The following is a 6,323-nucleotide window of genomic DNA, read 5'->3' on the forward strand; positions in this document are numbered from 1 at the left end:
ACCCAACTTATTTACCATTTGCCAGCATCCCATGCCCCTCAGGGGCCAACAAAATGCCACCTTTGGATGGGGTCAAGCCTTGCTCCTAAGGCAGAAAATGTTTTTACAGGAAGCCACTCTGACCCGTAGCCAGGCTGCTGGACTTGCAGGAAGCAGCTGGTGGGTGGGTGTATGGGGGTGCTGGTCCTGTTTCACAAGGCTGTTCAACACAGCTCCGTGAAGGGCAGCAGCTTTACTAGTTAAGTGAGGAAATTACTTCACCTTAACCTTTTAGCATCTGGGCTCCCTTTGGAAAGCCGGAGATGTTGTCCCACCTCTACCCTCTACCCAACCCTCCTGACTCCCCCAACCCTGTATATTCTCCTAGGAGCCATGCTGCCACAGCAGAGGTGAGACTAGGTCCTCTGCACTTATGAGCCAAATTCTACAGGTACAGCATCAACATCAGCACAGCAACCCTGACCATAGTCTCCCAAGGTCCATAATGGCTTCAAGGAAATGGCACTCTTCCACTGGCAGGTGATTATTTATGCCCTTTGACAAAACCCATGCCAATGCCTCCTTCCATTAATACAATTTTTTTTAATTTTTATTATTTTTTTTTATTATTTAGGTGAGGCAACTCTTGGTTGACCTCACAGATTGCAGGGACCTTGTCAGCTTACAATCCCTTATTTTTTAATTTTTTACACCTACAGCACCTGGTCTTCCTAGGTGGTCTCCCATCCAAGTACTAACGTGGCCCGACCCTGCTTAGCTTCCGAGATTGGATAGGATTGGGCTTGTTCAGGGTAGCATGGCCGTAGACCCATTAATACAATTTTGATTTACCAATACCAGTTATTTTCTGAGGCTATTTTTTTTCCACTTGATGTGTTTACTTCTTAAGATAAATACATTTTATTCTACTTGTGCCTTTTTAAATTAAGCCAACCTAATTTCATATATATAAGGTACCTAGAATAGTCAGATTTATGGAGACAGAAAGTAGAATAGTGGTTACCAGGGGCATGGAGGAGAGTATTAGTGTTTAATGGGGATAGAGTTTCAGTTTAGGATGATGGAAAAGTCCTGGAGGTGAACAGTTGTGATGGTTACACAACAACTTAAAGGTACTTAATGTGAGGCAATTTTTTTTCATACACTTTTTCATGTTCCTTATATACTAACACAAACAGGTCTTAATTATTTAATACTGAAAGAGAAAACATTATTGCAGGAACAACAATGAAAATAGTGATGGCAAATCTTATAATAGTGAAACAAGACTATGGAGATAGATCTGTCCCAGCAGTCTGAGTCACTGAAAACCAAAACACCTAGGCTTACCTCTAGGGTTAATGGTGACCTGAATCATGGAACCAAAGAGTCGTTTTCAGGAAAATAGTTTAATCTTTAGGGTTCCCAGGAACCTTCTCACTTCACATTCTCCAATCACATTCTAATCAGTGCAGGCAAATCCAGATCAAATAGTGTAGTAGATATAAATTTGCTGTACCACAAATGGGTGCAAGAAACATCACTTTGCTTTATCTAAATCAAACAGAATTTGCCTATGAGTCCCACTTCCCCAAAGGCAATGAGTCTTTTTTAACTTCTTTAGCTGATCCCCCGCCCAGGAACTTCCAAGCATCTCAAAAAACTACAAAGTCCAGAAAACTTTAGAGCCTCAGTCCATCATGGACATGCCTGAGTTGTTCATACAGGGGTTAGTGCCCAAGCCAAAGTGGTTCAATCAAAGGCAGCAAGCTCCTTTTCCAAGCTTCACTGAGTCCCAAAGCAGGGCAATTAGTGTTCAATTTTCCCAGCAGCTGCATGCCACCCAAGAGACCCGTTGCCATTGTTCTGGGCCCCTCATGGGAGTAGGATGCAGGGCCCTGCCATCCTTCGAAAGTAGAAGTTAAAAAGTCTGTCATCTTAGATCTGGCCAAATTACCCATGACTTCAGTGAATCTCCTCTCCAGTTTATCCTCCCCCTCCAATGGACTTAGTCTCCCAAACAAAAGCCTGAATGGGACGTAGTGTTCTAGGAGCTTAGCTACTTGTGTTTTATTCCAAGAACTATAAATGCTATTCTTGTTAGAGTACCTTCTAGTCTTTTAAAGAAATTAACTATGTAATAAAAATGATTCTACCAAAACAGCATTGTACTGAGATATTCTCTCAGGTTGCTTTTTATAAAGCTTATATGCCATTTTAAAGGCAGCTCAAAAATCTCAGTAAAAATTAATATTTAACTCCTCTCCACTGAAATTTGAAGGACTACTGATCTGGGTACAGATGAGCTGCATAAGCGAAAGATGATTATGAAGTTGAATAACAGAATATTTCAACAAATATGATCGAGTTTATTCATACAGAGAAATACTGATGATTTCAAAATAACCATCCTTTTTTTAGTGATTCTGCACATTCTTTTGTGTGTATGTAATTGTTTATTATTTTGTTAAGTGCAAAAGTAATATATGCCAAAAGAAGAAAACTTAGAAAATGCCAAAAAATACAAAGTAAATCAAAATTCTAAAAAGTGTTCATAACTAACCACCGTAAACACTTTTGGTGTATGTCCTTTAATTCTTCTTTTTATATAATATATTTTTTAAACATTTTTTTTTATCGCAAACTACATATGTATATTTTAAAAAGTTGAATAAAGTGTTATCAATTTAATGATGAAAAATAGCCCTAGTCTTTCTCATCTAATGCCCAACATTAGAGATAGTCCCCTTTTAACTTCCTTAGCTATTTATTCTAGTATTTACTGCCATATATCTCAAGAGCATGTTTATTCTACTATTCTTATTTATATTTTCGGCCATAGACATTTTCTAGTTATTTTCACAAAGAAAGATGAAGATTTAACTCCCTCTCAACTTCCTCTGCCATTGTTGTTCCTCTTTATAAGTAAGCACAAACATTCAGATGAGTATAATATGACAGTAAAATTTGGTTGTACTTCCATTCTTGTTTTTTGGGTTTTTTTTGGTACTAATAATTGCCTTGTTTTTCTGTTTGATTAGCTTTCCATGTACTTATTCATGCATTTAATGCATCACCCAAAGTCTCAGCCAGAGTTGTCAAATCCCCTTCAGAAGGTTCAGACATTCCGAGCCATCTCTAAGTTTGGTTTTCTCCATGGAGTCCACACTCCTGGAGCCCTCCACTCTCTTGCTACAATCTGGATTGGCTTCTCTTTGACCTGTAACAGTGCTGTCTATGTTGGACAGCACTTCTCCCTTCATCTTGGTAATTTCCATCACTCCTCTGTGATAGCACCCTGTTTCCTTTCTTATTTGCTCTTTTTTAAGTGGAACATGTCCTTCTGAGGCTTCCTGATAAAGGGCACAGAGAGGTAAAGTTTTTTTGTCCTTGCATATCTGAGGATATCTTTTCCCCCCATCCTCTCACACTTGACTGTTTGATTTGATATAAGAGTCTACATTAAATATTATTGTTTCTAAATTATCTGTTTATTCCTGGTGTCCTGAAATTTCATGATGATGTGCATTGGTATGGATTTTACTCCACACCATTGTGTTAGGCACATGGTGGACCTTCCGGCCTGGAAACCTGTGTCTTTACGTTTGTGAATTTGTTTTATATTTCCTTTTCCTCTGTAATTCCTTTTAAGAATTCCTATTAATTGGATGTCTGATCTCTTTATTCTCTGATTTTTCTCATTTTTCTCATTTTCTCTCTCTCTTTTTTTTTTAATCTCTTTCTTTTTATTCTTTTTTTTTCTGGAAATATTTCTCAAATGTATCTGTTAACTCTCCTTAAATGTTTTATTCATCCCAAGGGGTCTTATTTTTTCTCTGATTATTTCTTTACTGTAGCATCCTTGCTTGTACCACGGATGTGACATTTTCTCTGAGATATTCATTATAGTTTATATTTTATTTTGTTTTGCCTCTGTTTTCTCTGAGTTCCTCTTCTCTAAGTGTTTATTTTGAACTGCCATTACATTAGTGTCTTTCATCAAGTATCTGGCAATCTTTGCTGATTGTATATATTTAAGAGTTAAGCACTAAGAAGCTGAGTGGAAAATCTGTGACATGAATGGATCTTACCACCAGCAATAGAACAAGACTGGCCATTTCATTGTGGGCCTCAAATATTAGTATATGCAGGTCTTTTCTCCTGCTTCAGACATTTATCTAAGAAAGGAATCTTACCAGCCTGCCTGGGAGGTAATTTTGGCAGCCAAAAATCAAAGAGATCAGTAGGGGCAGGTTGGGAGCTTAGGAGACTTACTTACTGCTCCAGGTTTTACTTAATTTCCTTATTTCACTATGACCTTGTACCTCCTGCCTTTAACTGTGCCTTGAGTCCCAAGTCTGAAATCTGTCTGGCTTATCCTCCCAAAAAGAATCCTCCCATTCTTCATCTGGGATTGGGAAGGTGCAGTGATCTGGTTTCCTGGACTGGGGGAGAAGTTCTGGGAGTTTCACAACTCTATATATAGACTTCCAACCTGTCTTCCTGTTTATAGCACTGCTGTGCAGCCCTGTCTTTAGAGTTACCTAGACTCTTCCAGGTTCTAGGGCACCCATCAGCAGTTCTAGGGTGCCAATCAGCTTGCTGATTTTCCCTTCTCCAGGCACTTAGGTATCAGCTCCCTTTATTATGCTAAGTTACCACTGGCCCACTCCCTTCCTATATTACAATATTTTGACATTTCTCATCTATTGTTATTTTCTTTTCCTTTCTCCTTGCTGGTTTATACTCTTTAAAACTTATTTTGTTGATATTTTATTGGGATTTTGGAAGGGAGCAAAGATAAACCTATGTGTCCCCCCTATCACTTTTAACAGAGGTCCTATTGCATACTCTTTAGACTATCTTAAACCCTGGAAAATGTTTTCTTTTAAGGATGATTTTAGTTTGGAGAAATAGTCCGAAGTCTGAGAGATTGTTGGTCAAATTCTCTTTTCTAGGCCTGAGGCCCCCAACATACCATGTTAAATATTTTTTCTCTATTACAGGAAATAATAGGAGGAATAAATATGGCTGTTGTTCATTATAATTCAACAAAATAATCTGGGATGTATAAACACCTTCCCTAAAAAGATGAAATGTGAAATTGCATCAAATAAAACGTGAAGTATGTACAAAATTTCTGGGGAAAGAAATCTCTGCCCAAATATCATGTTTGCTTGCTATTTTATTTTTAAATAACTTTCTTAGTGAACCTACTTCAAATGATATAATAGGATTATAATTGGATGTGATCATTGCCCATATCTTCTGCTCCAGGGGAAATAAATAAAGGGATTAAAACACCTCTTCTCTTTGAAGAGGTCACACAATATCCTGCTGTCAGTGTGGTTCTAGATGACAAGCAAATACTTACTTCCTTATTCCACCAAACAAAGCATAAATCCGTAAGTTAATGAAAAGATAAATTAATGTCATCAGTGGAAGGAAGGCTGAAACTAACATTGGGTGATATTACCTAGATGTTTTAGCATTGACTTGGGAAGAGCATAAAGAGAAACAAAGGTTACTTCTTTTAGCTGGTTTCTCTCTAAGTCTTGAAAATCTGCCTCACTATTTATTATTAAAAAATTAAAATTAGGCCTAGTCTGAAAAAGAGAGTTATTTTTAATTTTTGATTAACTCACAATAATCAAATAGTCACTTAGAGTCAAACTAGTGAATAACCTTAGAATAAGAGTAACTACAAAATGATGACTTTTTGTGTGACTCAGAATCTGTCTTCATAAACAGATACAGAAGCACAATTCCTTTTTAATTCTGCTAGCAAAGAGTTTTTAAAATGTGCACAGTCTCCTAAAAAGCCGTTTTCAGAGGTAGCACATGGTTGGAAATACATGTTTGGATAGTGTAGGGGAGGGGAAAAAAATATTTTGTTTTTAAAACATGCCAGTAATGTATTAAACAAAAAGTCATTAAAATGTTATAAACAGTATGGTGCCCGCTAGGTACTAGACCTATCAGGGGGATCACTCTGTAAGTTATATAAATGTCTACCCACTATGTTGTACACATGAAACTAATAAAATAGTGAATTTCAATTGTAATTGAAAAATTAAAAGACGTTTTAAAAAGTTATAAACAACTTAATGAGTTCATGTAGTCCCATGTAATTAATTCTTGTTAGCAATTTCAAATGTTTTCAGAGAAGAATCAGAGTAAAATAAGAACTATTTGGGTTGACAAAAGACTTTAAATGGTGTGGTTAAAGATCTGATAAGAATTTATTTAAATGTTATTGATTAAAAAAAATTGGCGATATCTGCGACATTTTAAGATATCTGGAATTATGACTGACAGATAACGTTATACCAGGACATATCAGC

General features: G+C 36.9%; 1 pseudogene; it reads right to left on the reverse strand.

The window, feature by feature from the left end:
- Window positions 1-689: 689 nt before the first annotated feature.
- Window positions 690-808, reverse strand: LOC120605091 (uncharacterized; annotated as a pseudogene).
- Window positions 809-6,323: the final 5,515 nt, after the last annotated feature.

This window comes from Pteropus medius, unplaced genomic scaffold (assembly GCF_902729225.1).
Source record: "Pteropus medius unplaced genomic scaffold, Ma_sr-lr_union100, whole genome shotgun sequence".
Classification (NCBI taxonomy): Eukaryota; Metazoa; Chordata; class Mammalia; order Chiroptera; family Pteropodidae; genus Pteropus; species Pteropus medius.